The sequence below is a fragment of the Lissotriton helveticus genome, chromosome 1_2 (genome assembly GCF_964261635.1).
Source record: "Lissotriton helveticus chromosome 1_2, aLisHel1.1, whole genome shotgun sequence".
In the NCBI taxonomy this organism is placed as follows: domain Eukaryota; kingdom Metazoa; phylum Chordata; class Amphibia; order Caudata; family Salamandridae; genus Lissotriton; species Lissotriton helveticus.
The window spans coordinates 410,816,802-410,836,408 of NC_136058.1; positions in this window are offsets into that span (position 1 = coordinate 410,816,802).

The following is a 19,607-nucleotide window of genomic DNA, read 5'->3' on the forward strand; positions in this document are numbered from 1 at the left end:
GTGCCTGGTGAAAGCGTGCACTGACGGCTGGTTGTGTGTGTGCTTGGTGGAAGTGTGCACTGCCAGCTGGAGGTGTGTGTGCCTGGTGAAAGCGTGCACTGACAGCTGGTGGTGTGTTTGCTTGGTGGAAGCGTGCACTGACGACTGGTGGTGTGTGTGCCTGGTGGAAGCGTGCACTGACGGCTGATGGTGTCTGTGCCTGGTGAAAGCGCGTACTGACGGCTGGTGGTGTGTGTGCCTGGTGAAAGTGTGCACTGCCGGCTGGTGGTGTGTGTGCTTGGTGGAAGCGTGCACTGACGGCTGGTGGTGTGTGTGCCTGGTGAAAGCGTGCACTGACGGCTGGTGGTGTCAGTGCTTAGTGAAAGCGTGCACTGACGGCAGGTGGTGTGTGTGCCCGATGAAAGCGTGCACTGACGGCTGGTGGTGTGTGTGCCTGGTGGAAGCGTGTACTGCCGGCTGGTGGTGTGTGTGCCTGGTGAAAGCGTGCACTGACGGCTGGTGGTGTGTGTGCCTGCTGGAAGTGTGCACTGACGGCTGGTGGTGTGTGTGCCTGGTGAAAGCGTGCACTGACGGCTGGTGGAGTGTGTGCTTGGTGGAAGCGTGCACTGACGGCTGGTGGTGTGTGCGCCTGGTGGAAGCGTGCATTGACGGCTGGTGGTGTGTGTGCTTGGTGGAAGCGTGCACTGACGACTGGTGGTGTGTGTGCCTGGTGAAAGCGTGCACTGACGGCTGGTGGTGTGTGTGCTTGGTGGAAGCGTGCACTGCCAGCTGGAGGTGTGTGTGCCTGGTGAAAGCGTGCACTGACAGCTGGTGGTGTGTTTGCTTGGTGGAAGCGTGCACTGACGACTGGTGGTGTGTGTGCCTGGTGAAAGCGTGCACTGACGGCTGGTGGTGTGTGTGTGCCTGGTGAAAACATGCACTGACGGCTGGTGGTGTGTGTCTGCCTGGTGAAAGCATGCACTGATGGCTGGTGGTGTGTGTGTGTGCCTGGTAAAAGCATGCACTGACGTCTTGTGGTGTGTGCCTGGTGGAAGCGTGCACTGACGACTGATGGTGTCTGTTCCTGTTAAAAGTGTGCACTGACGGTGTGGCTGTGTGTGTGGTTCAGTGTGTGTTTGTATGTGTGTGTTTGTGTGTGTGTGGTTGTGTGTGGTTGTGTGTGTGGTTGTGTGTGTGTTTGTGGTTGTGTGTGGTTGTGGTTGTGTGTGTGGTTGTGTGTGTGGGTGTGTGTGGTTGTGTGTGTGGGTGTGTGTGAGTGTGGTTGTGTGCGTTTGTGGTTGTGTGTGTGTGTGGTTGTGTGTGTGGTTGTAGTTGTGTGTGTGGTTGTGTGTGTGGTTGTGTGTGTGGTTGTGTGTGTGTGTGTGTGGTTGTGGTTATGAGTGGTGTGGTTATGAGTGGTGTGGTTGTGTGTGTGTGTGGTTGTGTGGTTGTGTGTGTGTGTGGGGTTGTATGTGGGTGTGGTTGTGGTTATGTGTGTGGTTGTGAGGGGTTGTGTGTGTGGATGTGTGGGTTTGTGTGTGTGGTTGTGTGTGGTTGTGAGTGTGGTTGTGTGTGTGGTTTTGTGTGTGTGGTTGTGTGTGTGGCTGTGTGTGTGTCGTGTGTGTGGTTGTGTGTGTGACAGTAATACTAAAAGCATCTCAAAATAAAGGAACACAAACATCGAGTTTGTGGAAAGAGAAAGCTCATTGTAAGTCAAACAGGCGCAGCAAAGCATTAACACAACAACATGTTCTTTGATGTTTGATGTTCTTTGAACGAGAACATCATAGGGGTGCTGCTAAAGTGATCGCGGGCGAAAGTGATCACGGGCACTTAATGAGTATTTTTTTCATCAAAATATACTGTAAAACCTCTATTTTAATCAATTATACACAGCATCGGTTAACAGGCAGCTGAAAGTCTAGCATGCACATTATATGCCTGCATGTCAATGGTGGTGCTACCTAAAAGCTAAAATAAATGGAGAAATGTGCACGGCCATGTTTGAGGTGAACTGTATTATCCGAGCTACCGGCATGGGGTGTTGGCGTCACCACCTGTAGCTGCCAACTCTCCAAGTGCCAGCAGGAAGCACACGCTCCAGACCCAATGAGAAGTGTGTGACTCAGGGGGTCCAAACCCTCCTGGGCTGGTTTATTTAGGCTGTGGGATTTGGGGGGGGGGGTTTGAATTTGTCCTGTGCCACTTCACACCCAACCAATATTCAAATATTCATCCTGTCCACGTCCAAGTAATGCAGCAGCATCCACTACAATACCCTCTTTCCACAGCTCACCTTTTAACAGAGCTAAATAAACCAGATGGGCGTGTGGTATTCGTAGAAGTCGAACACAGGACAAACAGCGGGGGGGAGCGGGGGTTCTCCCACTCTAAAGTCAGAGAAGGAAGAAAAGGAAATAGGTGCCCTCGGGGAAACAGAGTCTGACGTGTTTTCAGTCTTTGAATGAAATGCAAATGTTACAAGATAAGATTCAGGAGGAGGAGAGCGCGCAAAGCCAGAGTGGCCAGGCACCGGGAGGAGAGCGCACAGAGCCAGAGTGGCCAGGCTACGGGAGGAGAGCGCGCAGAGCCAGAGTGCCCAGGCCCCAGGAGGAGAGCGCGCAGAGCCAGAGTGGCCAAGCTACGGGAGGAGAGCACGCAGAGCCAGAGCAGCCATGCTACGGGAGAAGAGCACGCAGAGCCAGAGTGGCCAGGCTATGGGAGGAAAGCGCGCAGAGCCAGAGCGGCCAGGCTACGGGAGGAGAGCGCGCAGAGCCAGAGTGGCCAGGCTACGGGTGGAGAGCGCGCAGAGCCAGAGCGGCCAGGCTACGGGAGGAGAGCGCGCAGAGCCAGAGCGGCCAGGCTACGGGAGGAGAGCGCGCAGAGCCAGAGCGGCCAGGCTACGGGAGAAGAGCGCGCAGAGCCAGAGTGGCCAGGCTACGGGAGGAGAGCGCGCAGAGCCAGAGTGGCCAGGCTACGGGAGGAGAGCGCGTAGAGCCAGAGCAGCCAGGCTACGGGAGGAGAGCGCGCAGAGCCAGAGTGCCCAGGCCCCAGGAGGAGAGCGTGCAGAGCCAGAGTGGCCAAGCTACGGGAGGAGAGCACGCAGAGCCAGAGCGGCCATGCTACGGGAGAAGAGCGCGCAGAGCCAGAGTGGCCAGGCTACGGGAGGAGAGCGCGCAGAGCTAGAGTGGCCAGGCTACGGGTGGAGAGCGCGCAGAGCCAGAGCGGCCAGGCTACGGGAGGAGAACGCACAGAGCCAGAGTGGCCAGGCTACGAGAGGAGAGCGTGCAGAGCCAGAGCGGCCATGCTACGGGAGAAGAGCGCGCAGAGCCAGAGTGGCCAGGCTACGGGAGGAGAGCGCGCAGAGCCAGAGTGGCCAGGCTACGGGAGGAGAGCGCGCAGAGCCAGAGCGGCCAGGCTACGGGAGGAGAGCGCGCAGGGCCAGAGCGGCCAGGCTACAGGAGGAGAGCGCGCAGAGCCAGAGTGGCCAGGCTACAGGAGGAGAGCGTGCAGAGCCAGAGCAGCCACGGGAGGAGAGCGAGCAGAGCCAGAGCGGCCAGGCTACGGGAGGAGAGCGCGCAGAGCCAGAGTGGCCAGGCTATGGGAGGAGAGCGCGCAGTGCCAGAGAGGCCAGGCTACGGGAGGAGAGCGCGCAGAGCCAGAGCGGCCAGGCTACGGGAGGAGAGTGCGCAGAGCCAGAGCGGCCAGGCTATGGGAGGAGAGTGCGCAGAGCCAGAGCGGCTAGGCTACAGGACGAGAGGGCGCAGAGCCAGAGCGGCCAGGCTACGGGAGGAGAGCGCGCAGAGCCAGAGCAGCCAGGCTACGGTAGGAGAGCGCGCAGAGCCAGAGCGGCCAGGCTACAGGAGGAGAGCGCGCAGAGCCAGAGTGGCCAGGCTACAGGAGGAGAGCGTGCAGAGCCAGAGCAGCCACGGGAGGAGAGCCAGCAGAGCCAGAGCGGCCAGGCTACGGGAGGAGAGCGCGCAGAGCCAGAGTGGCCAGGCTATGGGAGGAGAGCGCGCAGAGCCAGAGAGGCCAGGCTACGGGAGGAGAGCGCGCAGAGCCAGAGTGGCCAGGCTATGGGAGGAGAGCGCGCAGAGCCAGAGTGGCCAGGCTATGGGAGGAGAGCGCGCAGAGCCAGAGAGGCCAGGCTACGGGAGGAGAGCGCGCAGAGCCAGAGCGGCCAGGCTACGGGAGGAGAGTGCGCAGAGCCAGAGCGGCCAGGCTATGGGAGGAGAGTGCGCAGAGCCAGAGCGGCCACTCTGCTTGGGGTGGTCTCAGGAGGAAGGGACCACCACTGAATCGTTCACCAGTATGGCAGCCCCAGAAGTGATTTGCGAGGGTTGGTAGGAAGGGGGGGGCACATGGTAATGCAACCGTGGAAATGGCCATCTCTACTCCCTAGCATGCGTCATGAGTCTGGAGAGCACTTCTGAAGCATAGTGCACTGCCTCACAGATCGCAATGCATCCAACTGGCTACAAACAGCACCCCAAGCAGACCCTCGGGGTAAGAAAATGATGCGCTTGTGCTGAAGCATGCTATGCGTCTTGTCAATCTCGTGCAAGGGCACACACAGCAATTATGTTAATTTGGTCTGGCGACTATAACAAAGTAAATCACCAACATAGTGAAATGCTAGTAACACTCTTAATCCCCCCAAACACCTTGTCCCCAAAAAAATTGTAAGTGGAATGAGGGACTTAAATAGCAGCAGTGAAGAAAGAGGAAGGGCTGCAGGCAACAGGGATATTTATGCATTGATGCACTATATTGCTATTGGTTAATGGTTGTCCTAGACACTACCTAAGGACTCTTGGAAGTTGTACTGTGACAGTGTTTTTTTGTTTAACTTTGAAACTGCTGTTAATAAGAAGTGAAGAAAGTTATGTATAAATCTTGCATCCGGTCCTAACATAGAATTATTCAGGTGCATCCCTGGTCTCCTGGGGTGAGCCAGGGGTGCTTTGGAGAGAATACTTGGGTGCATCTCTGCGCGCTTGTGGTGCTGCAGGGGTGCTTCGGAGAGAATACTTGGGTGCATCTCTGCATGCTTGTGGTGCTGCAGGGATGCTTCAGAGAGAATACTCGGGTGCATCTCTGCGTGCTTGTGGTGCTGCAGGGGTGCTTTGGAGAGAATATTTGGGTGCATTTCTGCACGCTTGTGGGGCTGCAGGGGTCCTTTGGAGAGAATATTTGGGTGCATCTCTGCATGCTTGTGGTGCTGCAGGGGTGCTTCGGAGAGAACATTTGGGTGCATCTCTTCGCGCTTGTGGTGCTACAGAAGTGCTTTGGAGAGAATATTTGGTTGCATCGCTGCGCGCTTGTGGTGCTGCAGAGGTGCTTTGGAGAGAATATTTGGGTGCATCTCTGCATGCTTGTGGTGCTGCAGGGGTGCTTCTGAGAGAATATTTGGGTGCATCTCTGGTGCTTGTGATGCTGCAGGGGTGCGTCGGATAGAATACTTGGGTGCATCTCTGCGCGCTTGTGGTGCTGCAGAGGTGCTTTGGAGAGAATATTTGGGTGCATCTCTGCATGCTTGTGGTGCTGCAGGGGTGCTTTGGAGAGAATATTTGGGTGCATCTCTGCATGCTTGTGGTGCTACAGGGGTGCTTTGGAGAGAATATTTGGGTGCATCTCTGCACGCTTGTGGTGCTGCAGAAGTGCTTTGGAGAGAATATTTGGTTGCATCTCTGCGCGCTTGTGGTGCTGCAGGGGTGCTTCGGAGAGAATACTTGGGTGCATCTCTGCATGCTTGTGGTGCTGCAGGGACGCTTCAGAGAGAATACTCGGGTGCATCTCTGTGCGCTTGTGGTGCTGCAGAAGTGCTTTGGATAGAATATTTGGGTGCATCTCTGCGCGCTTGTGGTGCTGCAGGGGTGCTTCAGAGAGAATACTTGGGTGCATCTATGCATGCTTGTGGTGCTGCAGGGATGCTTTGGAGAGAATATTTGGGTGCATCTCTGCATGCTTGTGGTGCTGCAGGGGTGCTTTGGAGAGAATACTTGGGTGCATCTCTGCATGCTTGTGTTGCTGCAGGGGTGCTTTGGAGAGAATACTCGGGTGCATCTCTGCGCGCTTGTGGTGCTGCAGAAGTGCTTTGGAGAGAATATTTGGGTGCATCTCTGTGCGCTTGTGGTGCTGCAGGGGTGCTTTGGAGAGAATACTCGGGTGCATCTCTGCGTGCTTGTGGTGCTGCAGGGGTGCTTCGGAGAGAATACTTGGGTGCATCTATGCATGCTTGTGGTGCTGCAGGGATGCTTTGGAGAGAATATTTGGGTGCATCTCTGCATGCTTGTGGTGCTGCAGGGGTGCTTTGGAGAGAATACTTGGGTGCATCTCTGCATGCTTGTGTTGCTGCAGGGGTGCTTTGGAGAGAATACTCGGGTGCATCTCTGCGCGCTTGTGGTGCTGCAGAAGTGCTTTGGAGAGAATATTTGGGTGCATCTCTGCGCGCTTGTGGTGCTGCAGGGGTGCTTTGGAGAGAATATTTGGGTGCATCTCTGCACGCTTGTGGTGCTGCAGGGGTGCTTTGGAGAGAATATTTGGGTGCATCTCTGCGCGCTTGTGGTGCTGCAAGGGTGCTTTGGAGAGAATATTTGGGTGCATTTCTGCACGCTTGTGGTGCTGCAGGGGTGCTTTGGAGAGAATATTTGGGTGCATCTCTGCGCGCTTGTGGTGCTGCAGGGGTGCTTTGGATAGAATATTTGGGTGCATCTCTGCACGCTTGTGGTGCTGCAGGGGTGCTTCGGAGAGAATACTTGGGTGCATCTCTGCATGCTTGTGGTGCTGCAGGGGTGCTTTGGAGAGAATATTTGGGTGCATCTCTGCATGCTTGTGGTACTGCAGAGGTGCTTTGGAGAGAATATTTGGGTGCATTTCTGCACGCTTGTGGTGCTGCAGGAGTGCTTTGGAGATAATATTTGGGTGCATCTCTGCGCGCTTGTGGTGCTGCAGGGGTGCTTCAGAGAGAATACTTGGGTGCATCTCTGCATGCTTGTGGTGCTGCAGGGATGCTTCAGAGAGAATACTTGGGTGCATCTCTGCATGCTTGTGGTGCTGAAGGGGTGCGTCGGATAGAATACTTGGGTGCATCTCTGCATGCTTGTGGTGCTACAGGGGTGCATCGGAGACAATATTTGGGTGCATCTCTGCGCGCTTGTGGTGCTGCAGGGGTGCTTCGGAGAGAATATTTGGGTTCATCTCTGCGCGCTTGTGGTGCTGCAGGGGTGCTTCGGAGAGAACATTTGGGTGCATCTCTTCGCGCTTGTGGTGCTACAGAAGTGCTTTGGAGAGAATATTTGGTTGCATCGCTGCGCGCTTGTGGTGCTGCAGAGGTGCTTTGGAGAGAATATTTGGGTGCATCTCTGCATGCTTGTGGTGCTGCAGGGGTGCTTCTGAGAGAATATTTGGGTGCATCTCTGGTGCTTGTGATGCTGCAGGGGTGCGTCGGATAGAATACTTGGGTGCATCTCTGCGCGCTTGTGGTGCTGCAGAGGTGCTTTGGAGAGAATATTTGGGTGCATCTCTGCATGCTTGTGGTGCTGCAGGGGTGCTTTGGAGAGAATATTTGGGTGCATCTCTGCATGCTTGTGGTGCTACAGGGGTGCTTTGGAGAGAATATTTGGGTGCATCTCTGCACGCTTGTGGTGCTGCAGAAGTGCTTAGGAGAGAATATTTGGTTGCATCTCTGCGCGCTTGTGGTGCTGCAGGGGTGCTTCGGAGAGAATACTTGGGTGCATCTCTGCATGCTTGTGGTGCTGCAGGGACGCTTCAGAGAGAATACTCGGGTGCATCTCTGTGCGCTTGTGGTGCTGCAGAAGTGCTTTGGATAGAATATTTGGGTGCATCTCTGCGCGCTTGTGGTGCTGCAGGGGTGCTTCAGAGAGAATACTTGGGTGCATCTATGCATGCTTGTGGTGCTGCAGGGATGCTTTGGAGAGAATATTTGGGTGCATCTCTGCATGCTTGTGGTGCTGCAGGGGTGCTTTGGAGAGAATACTTGGGTGCATCTCTGCATGCTTGTGTTGCTGCAGGGGTGCTTTGGAGAGAATACTCGGGTGCATCTCTGCGTGCTTGTGGTGCTGCAGAAGTGCTTTGGAGAGAATATTTGGGTGCATCTCTGTGCGCTTGTGGTGCTGCAGGGGTGCTTTGGAGAGAATACTCGGGTGCATCTCTGCGTGCTTGTGGTGCTGCAGGGGTGCTTCGGAGAGAATACTTGGGTGCATCTATGCATGCTTGTGGTGCTGCAGGGATGCTTTGGAGAGAATATTTGGGTGCATCTCTGCATGCTTGTGGTGCTGCAGGGGTGCTTTGGAGAGAATACTTGGGTGCATCTCTGCATGCTTGTGTTGCTGCAGGGGTGCTTTGGAGAGAATACTCGGGTGCATCTCTGCGCGCTTGTGGTGCTGCAGAAGTGCTTTGGAGAGAATATTTGGGTGCATCTCTGCACGCTTGTGGTGCTGCAGGGGTGCTTTGGAGAGAATATTTGGGTGCATCTCTGCGCGCTTGTGGTGCTGCAAGGGTGCTTTGGAGAGAATATTTGGGTGCATTTCTGCACGCTTGTGGTGCTGCAGGGGTGCTTTGGAGAGAATATTTGGGTGCATCTCTGCGCGCTTGTGGTGCTGCAGGGGTGCTTTGGATAGAATATTTGGGTGCATCTCTGCACGCTTGTGGTGCTGCAGGGGTGCTTCGGAGAGAATACTTGGGTGCATCTCTGCATGCTTGTGGTGCTGCAGGGGTGCTTTGGAGAGAATATTTGGGTGCATCTCTGCATGCTTGTGGTACTGCAGAGGTGCTTTGGAGAGAATATTTGGGTGCATTTCTGCACGCTTGTGGTGCTGCAGGAGTGCTTTGGAGATAATATTTGGGTGCATCTCTGCGCGCTTGTGGTGCTGCAGGGGTGCTTCAGAGAGAATACTTGGGTGCATCTCTGCATGCTTGTGGTGCTGCAGGGATGCTTCAGAGAGAATACTTGGGTGCATCTCTGCATGCTTGTGGTGCTGAAGGGGTGCGTCGGATAGAATACTTGGGTGCATCTCTGCATGCTTGTGGTGCTACAGGGGTGCATCGGAGACAATATTTGGGTGCATCTCTGCGCGCTTGTGGTGCTGCAGGGGTGCTTCGGAGAGAATATTTGGGTTCATCTCTGCGCGCTTGTGGTGCTGCAGGGGTGCTTCGGAGAGAATATTTGGATGCATCTCTGTGCACTTGTGGTGCTTCAGGGGTGCTTTGAGGAGAATCCTTGGGTGCATCTCTGCATGCTTGTGGTGCTGCAGGGGTGCTTCGGAGAGAATACTTGGGTGCATCTCTGTGTGCTTGTGGTGCTGCAGGGGTGCTTTGAGGAGAATCCTTGGGTGCATCTCTGCATGCTTGTGGTGCTGCAGGGGTGCTTCGGAGAGAATACTTGGGTGCATCTCTGCGCGCTTGTGGTGCTGCAGGGGTGCTTTGGAGAGAATATTTGGGTTCATCTCTGCGCGCTTGTGGTGCTGCAGGGGTGCTTCGGAGAGAATATTTGGATGCATCTCTGTGCGCTTGTGGTGCTGCAGGGGTGCTTTGAGGAGAATCCTTGGGTGCATCTCTGCATGCTTGTGGTGCTGCAGGGGTGCTTCGGAGAGAATACTTGGGTGCATCTCTGTGTGCTTGTGGTGCTGCAGGGGTGCTTTGAGGAGAATCCTTGGGTGCACCTCTGCATGCTTGTGGTGCTGCAGGGGTGCTTCGGAGAGAATACTTGGGTGCATCTCTGCGCGCTTGTGGTGCTGCAGGAGTGCTTCGAGAAGAATCCTTGGGTGCATCTCTGCAGGCTTGTGGTGCTGCAGGGGTGCTTCGGAGAGAATACTTGGGTGCATCTCTGTGCGCTTGTGGTGCTGCAGGGGTGCTTTGAGGAGAATCCTTGGGTGCATCTCTGCATGCTTGTGGTGCTGCAGGGGTGCTTCGGAGAGAATACTTGGGTGCATCTCTGCGCGCTTGTGGTTTTGCAGGGGTGCTTCCAGGAGAATCCTTGGGTGCATCTCTGAATGCTTGTGGTGCTGGAGGGGTGCTTCGGGGAGAATATTTGGGTGCATTTCTGTGCGCTTGTGGTGCTGCAGGGGTGCTTTGGGGAGAATGCTCGGGTGCATCTCTGCGCTCTTGTGGTGCTGCAGGGGTGCTTTGGGGAGAATACTCGGGTGCATCTCTGCATGCTTGTGCTGCTGCAGGGGTGCTTTGGGGAGAATACTCGGGTGCATATCTGTGCGCTTGTGGTGCTGCAGGGGTGCTTCGGAGAGACTATTTGGGTGCATCTCTGCGTGCTTGTGGTGCTGCAGGGGTGCTTTGGGGAGAATGCTCGGGTTTATCTCTGCGCTCCTGAGGTGCTGCAGGGGTGCTTTGGGGAGAATACTCGGGTGCATCTCTGCGCTCTTGTGGTGCTGCAGGGTTGCTTTGGGGAGAATACTCGGGTGCAACTCTGCGTGCTTGTGCTGCTGCAGGGGTGCTTTGGGGAGAATACTCGGGTGCATCTCTGTGCGCTTGTGGTGCTGCGGGGGTGCTTTGGAGAGAATACTTGGGTGCATCTCTGCGTGCTTGTGGTGCTGCAGGGGTGCTTCAGAGAGAATATTTGAGTGCATCTCTGCGCGTTTGTGTTGCTGCAAGGGTGCTTCGGAGAGAACACTTGGGTGCATCTCTGCCTGCTTGTGGTGCTGCAGGGGTGCTTCGGAGAGAATATTTGGGTGCAACTCTGTGCGCTTGTGGTGCTGCAGGGGTGCTTCGGAGAGAATATTTGGGTGCATCTCTGTGCGCTTGTGGTGCTGCAGAGGTGCGTCGGATAGAATACTTGGGTGCATCTCTGCGTGCTTGTGGTGCTGCAGGGGTGCTTCGGAGAGAATATTTGGGTGCATCTCTGTGCGCTTGTGGTGCTGCAGGTGTGCTTTGGAGAGAACACTTGGGTGCATCTCAGCGTGCTTGTGGTGCTGCAGGGGTGCTTCGGAGAGAATATTTGGGTTAATCTCTGCGCGCTTGTGGTGCTGCAGGGGTGCTTCGGAGAGAATATTTGGGTGCATCTCTGTGCGCTTGTGGTGCTGCAGGGGTGCTTTGGAGTGAATATTTGGATGCATCTCTGTGCGCTTGTGGTGCTGCAGGGGTGCTTTGAGGAGAATCCTTGGGTGCAGGAAGGTGCCGAGTTTGACGTAAGGTTGGACATAAGACGTCACTAAGAACTGTCACTAAGAACTGGCAGTACTTCCAGGACTCGCAGGAGTTCTAGGACAAATCAAAACGAAAGCAGGGGGAATTCCCGGGTTGCTGGAGGTTTGGTTTGTTTAAAGAACTCGTTGTACTTTCTAGGAGTCTAAGGAAGTAGCCGTGCCGTATTTGGACTGCATTGGCTATGACTAAATATGGATATGATTCCTACGCCTTTATAAGGATATGATTTGTTATAACCACATAAGGGCATAAATCGGGAATATTTAATTAAGGTCCTAGATACGTTTACAACAAAGCGTCTGTTTGAACGATGAACTCTTTGGAGAGGTTGGGTGCCAGGAGCACGGGCACCGTGCACATGGCAGCTTTCAGGGCCTCAAAAGCTTTCAGACAGGTGTCCCTCTAAATCCCTTTCTTGGGCTGCTTCCTGGTAGTCAGCTCTGTCAAAGGTGCAACAATGTTGCCATACCCCTTGACAAACCTCCTGTAGTACTCTGTGAGCCATAAAAAGGCCCTCACCTCTGTCTGGGTTTTGAGGGGTTCCCAAGCCAGGATGGTTTCAATCTTGGGTTGTAGGGGCACCACCTGGCCGCTCCCAACTTGGTGTCCCAAGTACACCACAGAACCCTGCCCGATCTGGCACCTACTCGCCTTGATCGTGAAGCCTGCCTTCCTCAGTGCCAACAACACTTCCCAGAGGTGGCGCAGATGTGCCTCCCAAGTGACACTGAACACTGCGATGTCATCCAGGTAGGCGGTACTGAACTCATCCAGTCCAACCAACAGCTGGTTGACCAACCTCTGAAAGGTGGCAGGGGCATTCTTCATCCCAAAGGGCATAACACGGAACTGCAAGTGCCCATCTGGTGTGGAGAATGCTGACCTCTCCTTTGCCCCATCAGTCAAGGCGATCTGCCAATACCCAGACGTCAAGTCAAACGTGCCGAGGTACCGTGCAGCCCCTAACTGATCAATGAGCTCATCAGCTCTGGGGATGGGGTGCATGCCCACTTCTGACCTCTCTAAGTGGGGCTTAAGGCGGTTGACATGTAGGACCCTGAAGGGGTTCCTAGGAGACCGCAAGTCTACCAAGTAGGTAACTGGACTCTTGCGCTCTACAACCTCAAAAGGTCTGGTCCACTTATCTTGCAGCGCACAGGGCTCCACTGGGGCCATGACCCATACCTTCTGTCCAGGTTGAAGCTCTACCAGAGTGGCATTCTGATCATACCACCGCTTCATCTCCTCCTGGCTGGCTTCCATATTCACCTCAGCGAGCTGCCTGAAACGCCTAGTCTAGTTCCTGAAGGCCAGCATGTAGCTATATACATCCTGGGGAGGTTTCCTGGGAGATTGCTCCCAGCCTTCCTTGACCAGACTCAGAGGTCCTCTGACTGGGTGCCCATAGAGAAGCTCAAAGGACTGAACCCTAGAGATTTCTTTTGCACCTCCCGGTATGCAAACAACAGGCATGGTAAGAGGACATCCCACTTACGCCTTATGGGTTCCTCAAGACCCATAATCATGCCCTTCAGGGTTCGGTTGAACCATTAAACCAACCCGTTTCCTTGGGGGTGGTAAGGAGAGGTGAACTTGTAAGTTACCCCACACTCCTGCCACAGGGACTTCATATACTTGGAAATGAAGTTGGTGCCCCGGTCAGACACCAACTCTCGAGGGAATCCCACTCGTGAGAAAATTCCCATCAGTGCTCGTCCCACCCCGGGGGCCGTCACTGTCCTCAGAGGTATGGCTTCCGGGTACCGGGTGGCATGGTCCACCAAGACCAGGATGAACCTGTTGCCCATGCAGTGGTGGCTGGTGAGATTTGAAAGTGGTAGGGCGTAAAGTTTCCGTGATTACAAGCCCGAACAATTAAAGGAGGGGGGGTGGTTCTACCCCGAGACAAATTTGAAAAATGAGTCGGCAAATCGTGCATTTTCAAGCAAATTTGAGCAGCATGAACCTACATACAATTTTATGTCTTCCTCTTCCACACAGTGATGTAAATAAATTAATGTATAATAAATTAGCAATACTTCAACCTCGGACGGGGGTCCTCCTTTCACAAATGTATCAGGACACACACAAACCTACAGAAATAGCAACTTCTCTTATATATAGCGCCCAGAAACGATATGTGTGCTACATAAAAACAAAATGATAATGCTTCTTTTTGAAACCACTGTTCTTTGACAGCACGTGTATACCTTTTCAAACAACAAAAGAGTGTTGTGAAAAACAAATGTATGAGCACAGAACGGAGAGAAGGAAAAATCAACCTTAATGACTCACATTGGAAAATCATTGGGGATTTCTTTAGGAAGCCCTCACTCACCAGCTTGGGTGGTGACATGCTTCATCATCGGGCCCACCAGGAGAAGCCGAATGCCTCCCTGGTGTGCTACAACGCTAGATTACTGCAGAGCTGGTTATTCGTGGCAATAGTGTCAAAAGGATGTGATTTAAAAATGTCAAGGGCTGTACCATGCAAAAGTTCTATTCAATGGTCAGCCTGACATGAGTAAAAATATATATGTGTGGGAAATCTACCAAATAATTGTTTGGATATTTCCACTTCGGAGTGGGGTCGACATGTTTCTGCCCTTCTATGTGTAATTTTACTGGGCTTTCAACAGAACCGTAAGTAGTGTACCTCGGCGGTATGGGCGCGCTAAGGCCCACCCTTACCAGAGGATGTGAAAGTTAAAATCAGGTGTGAAAAGAGGGGTGTAAAAAACAAACCATCAAGTTTTGGGTTTTTCCTCACTTGAGAGGAACCTGTATAGTTTGCAAGTTAAAAGATCCACACCCCATAGGTCTCGGGAGGGGATGGAGGCGACAATGGCACACCGCCCGCAACGCCTGACACCCGCTCGGCACCTAGCGTCTCCTACTACCGGACCACGTGTATACCGGCACCCCTCGATGCACCCGGCAAGCTTTGAAAACAGTAACACTATATGGCCTTACTTCAGTGCTTTCCTGTTGCTGCACTTTAGTTACCAGCCCCTTGCCTGCGAGGTCCATGCTGTTTGTAAACCTCCCTCCTCCCCGCATGCCCTTTTCTGAAGTCCCTCCGCCCTCCTGCTAGTCTGACACACGCCTGGGCTGACCCTATCCTACCGCTCTTGAGTTGTTTTTTTGCAGTTTTAATTAATAGCGCGAACTCGACCCGAAGGTATCAGGGCGCTTTACTTACATGAGTTGAGCACCAGTTGTATTACACACTGACTGACTGAAGTGGTACTATTAAAATTGCATCCATCAATTTACATTCAGAGCGCACTTCAGTGTGAGGTGAACGGACCATGCTGTCTGGAGAGGACACACAGAGCCCAAATAAGCACTTACAAAAATACACTCCACTGATTAAATACATTACTGAAAACGGAGCATCGTCCACCGTGGAAAATGAGGCTCACTGAAGAAATACATCCATTATAGGCTTAATGTCATAGTGTGTACCCAGAGAGCATGGGTTCAAATCACGGCTTCCTCGCTCGACCAAAATGTGATTCTAGCCCTAGGCAAAAAACTTTACTTTGCTATGCCTCAATTTAATGATGAACTCTGAGGTACTGGGTTTTCAGAACCGGTACTGATCCGGTAACCCAGCGGTGCCAGGGTACACCCAAAGACCTCGAGTTCTTCCTGATTTAGACCACAGAAACTCAGAGTCTTCTAGATGAAGTCAAGGATCGATTTATTGGCTGCAACCAAGGTAACAAGCGTCCAAGAAGTACAACACACAGGAAGTATGTTCTCAGGAGACTGCCGCAATTCACGAAGTCAGGCTTCTCTTTTTATGCAAAATAATAAGCTTCAGGCAAACATTCCTAGATTTTCAGGATACTATTCACATATTTCGAACACAAATAAGTAACAGAGTTATGATGACAAGCTCACATTTCGGTTGTCCAATCCATAATGAATTGCCCGGCAAGGTCCGGCATTTCCATCAGATATCGGTGTTCCCCCAATAAAACGAGCACGTCCTCATCATAAAACAAGTAAGAGAAAAAGAGTGGGGCCAGGTGTGGGCAAGATTCGGCAGGGTGTGTGTGTGTTGAAAGGGTTTTATGGCCTAGATGCCATCTCGACCGGCCACTGGGAGAGGAACTGACCAAACGAGTTTGGCCTGGGGCAATGGTTCCAACCTGCCCAGGTCACAGGAAAGTCAATCAAGGAGTACGTGTCCTTTCGATGTTGAATTAAGCCTATGTGAAGGGCAACACACAAAATGGCTGCCATATACAAAATGGAAGCCACGGGTTCAAGGTACAAGTGACGATTTCGGGGTGAAACCATCACTCGAATGCGACGAAAATGCTTGTGCATAATGTACTCGTCATTCTCGGTCTTTTGATACCAAACTCGCCATGATACGACGAAGTTTCATTCTCGAGTCCAGAATTGTTACACGAGTTCGGGATTTTCAGTACTACAAACCCTCCTTTTGCCCTTACATAGGCAATTTAACCTAATCTCACGCTAATCTGAGTCTAGGTCGACATTCCTAAAGTCATTGAGATGTTGCTGTAACATCATCCTAGTACTTAGCTCGTCTCTGGATACAGGTTTCCTTACACATGATGTGACACAGAGGCCACATATTGCAGGAGCACACTGCAAGCACAGACAGAACAGGAAAAGGATGGCTAAGACCATCCCAATGACCATCAGAATTTTCCATCCCCAGCCGGATATCAGTTCCCAGAACCACCCCATTAATGACCAATCTTCTTTATCCACATGAATAGAGTCGGAAATCTTATGCAGTTTGGAGATGGCCTGGTACACTGTTGGAGCGTTATCTGGGATGAAAACGCAGCAGCTCGATTGGATCAATCTACATACCCCACCTCGGTCTGCAAGTATGACATCTAAAGCAACCCTGTTCTGAAGGGTCATAAGACGATCCGACTGGAGCTCAGCAGTCAAGTTACTAAGGGCACCAGCAGTTTCAATCACGGTGGACTCAACTACCCTTGTCAATTGCCTTATGTTCCTGCTGTTTACCATGGGTCCCCAGAACGGCAGAAAACCTCTTGTAAAGTCCCCAAATTCTTGACCTGCAGTGTCTTCTTTACTCAAGACACCTCTAACTATCCTTGTCCTGTGGTAATCCGCCGCTGCTGTGTAGGTGGGAGGCAACAGGAACGAAACAAAACATGAGCCCGAGAAGTCAGGGGGCAACCATGTATAGGCTCTATCATGACAGATGAAATAAGTACCCTTAGCTGCTAGAAATGCAGGGGAGGTCTGAGACCCAAAAACATAAGTTTCTATACAGACACTTTTCCCTAACTGAGCTCTTGGATTCTTGCCAATACCTTGCAGACACAGGTTGCCCTGATGGGGTACGATCCAGATCGGGGAAGACCTCTTCGCTTGCTGTTTCTCACTTAAGGTAGCTCCATATCCGGTCACGTTCCAACCTACATATGCAAATATATCATCTTCCGGAGTATCTTCATAAGAAATTACTTCCTTAATCATGTCAACTATACCTTTGACTAGGGCGCTAGTCTTGAGGTTGTCTTTTACAGAACGTAGGGGTTGGACTTCTCGTGCATATATGAACATCGTTCTGTATGCCCACACAGAGCCATTATGACTGAAAGGCAGGACTAGATAAGGGATACCTTTATCCGTAGTGTGAGGCATAAGACCGCAAACCCAACAGTTAGTTGTGTTCATTACTAGCTGGTGCTGGTGCAGGAGCTGAACGAAGGAGTTATTAATTAACTCTAATCTTCTATTAGATTCATGGTCAGGAAGGGAGTGGAAAGAATGAGAGGAAACAGTAGGAGGAGGAGGTGTAGGGGATGTAGGTGGTGCAAATGTTACATGAAAGGAGAATAAAACATATCCTAATAAAAATATCATCACACTGAATATCATGAAAATGCACAAAATTAAAAAACTTTTCTTTGTCATCACTCTACATAATTTGTGTTCAGAGTTCGTTTGTTTGGCAGGCCTCTCCATTTCAGAAAACTCCATCCTCTCTAGAGTGCTGCCCGCGGTGGGAGGTTGATTCTGCTAAGGGATGCTTCTGTCAGTCCGGGGCAACTCCCTTAGACCAACCAGAACTACCGACCTAACGTCGTCAGCTGCACCCCAAAGACTTTTAAGCAACCGCGGCCCTAGCAGCGGAACCCGGATGGCGGTTCGAAAAACAAAAATAAGCAAGTTTTCTTTTAATGGGAGAGCTGCGCTTTCAAAAATAGTACTTGGAGGGAAGCAGGGAAAAAAATCTTTTTCTTTATTTGTCCGTAGGTCTTGGTCTCAAATTATATCGCTCTTTCCCAGGTACTGTCTGGTCCTGAAACAAGAGTTCAGGCTCCAAAGTGTTCAACCGGTTTGACGATGGTACAGCTTCTTGCAGAATGTTCTCGTTTTCACGTTCAGAGTTAGTTCCTTTCACTCGTGCATCACTGAAAGGCACAAATTTCGGCACATTGCTAGTCTCTGAGTCAGCGACACCTTCCTGGACCCACTGGTCATACGGCAGAGGAAGAGGAATCCTCTTACAGTGGACCCCGTGGATCCAGTGCTTCTTCCCCTCCACTCGGACAGCTGATCTTGTGGAGAGAAGGACGAGGTGCGGTCTGGTCCACCTGGGCCGATCGTTTTTCATCCTCTGAAAATTCCTCACGAGGACCCAGGATCCAGGGCTAATGACGTGGCCTGGAGTTTCAGAGACCGGAGGCAGGGTGTCGTTGACCTGTTGATGCAAAACACGCAATTTAGCCGTCAATTCATACAGGTAATCAAGTAAAACAGGGTGTTCAAGTTCGCGAAACTTTTTGGGCCTAGGCACTCCCCATATGTTGGCCGGACGGCCAAAGACTATTTCGTAGGGGCTCAGTTTCACTCGTGAATGCACAGTCATTCTGGTGGATAGGAGTGCTAAGGGTAGAGCGTCAGGCCATTTAAGACCTGTGCTCGCTTGGATTTTGGCCAATTTAAGTTTAAGCGTGCCATTGTAACATTCTACTAATCCAGCTGATTGGAGGTGATTTGCAGCGTGGAACTTCTGCCGGATACCTAGTCCTTCACATACATTCTTCATCACATGACCCACAAATTCACTCCCGTTGCCAGACCAGACCATTCTAGGCATTCCGAATCTAGGGGAGTACTCTTTCACAAGGGCTTTCGCTGTGAACACGGCAGTATTATCTTTTAGGGGGTATGCTTCCACCCATTTTGAGAAGGCACAAACAACAACGAGTACGTATTTTAAATTGTTGCACCTCTCCATGTGAATGAAATCTAGCTGCAAAACCTCAAACGGGTACGTAGGAGGTGCACAATGACCAGCTGGAGTTGGGGTTCCCCTACCAGGATTGTGTTTCAGACATACCATGCAATTCTTGACGACGTTCTCTGCGCACTTGGGAATCCCTGAATTCTGCCATACTGGAGCCAACAACTTGCAAATCCCTTTCACGCTGATATGAGCCATTCCATGAGCCATTGTCACTACTGCAAGCACGTACGCATCGGGTAACAACCATCTCTGATGCTCTGACAATTCAATCCAACAACCATTTGCATCCATTCTACCCGTACTTTCTCTCCATGTGTTCAACTCTCTCTGTAGCCTCAGCTTGAATAGACTTCACACTCTCTATCGTGTCTTCACACATTCCAACATCACCAACCCATCTTGCAGGTCCTGTAACATACATTCGGCTCATCACATTCTTCGCAGTTTCTTTCGCGATTTCGTCAGCAAATGCATTTCCACGACCAACATCATCAGTCACCTTCTTGTGAGCACTACATTTCACAATCGCTACTTGCAGAGGCAAGGTCAGTGATTCAAGAAGCTCATTCACCAACTGACCATGCTGAATTTTAGCTCCATGCGAAGTCAGGAACCCACGTTCTTTCCACAATCTTCCAAAACTGTGAACCACACCAAAAGCATACTGGCTGTCGGTATAGACAGTCACTTTCATTCCTTTCGCCAACACACATGCTCTCGTGAGTGCAATCAATTCTGCCGCTTGAGCTGAATTATGTGGAATACGTGCAGTTTCAACAATCGTGTGCAAAGTCGTGACAGCATATGCTGCAGTCGTGTCGCCATTCGGTAACTTGAAACATGAACCATCCACCCACAATGTACCATCACATTCAGCAAGAGGAGTATCATATAGATCTACTCTCCCTTTCGTTTCTTCTTCTGTCTTAAGGAAACAATCGTGCTGTTCTGAAGCATCTAGTTCTTCTACAATTGGCAACAATGTGGCTGGGTTTAATGTGCTGCATCGTTTTATGTGGACATGACTCGCTAGCAAGGTCAATTCGTAACCGGACAATCCAGCACTAGTTAGGTGCTGTGTCCTGGTTCTGTTTAACAATATGTCTACTGCATGTGGGACCATAACGACTAGGGTGTTATCCATCACTATACCAGCAGACTGTCGGAT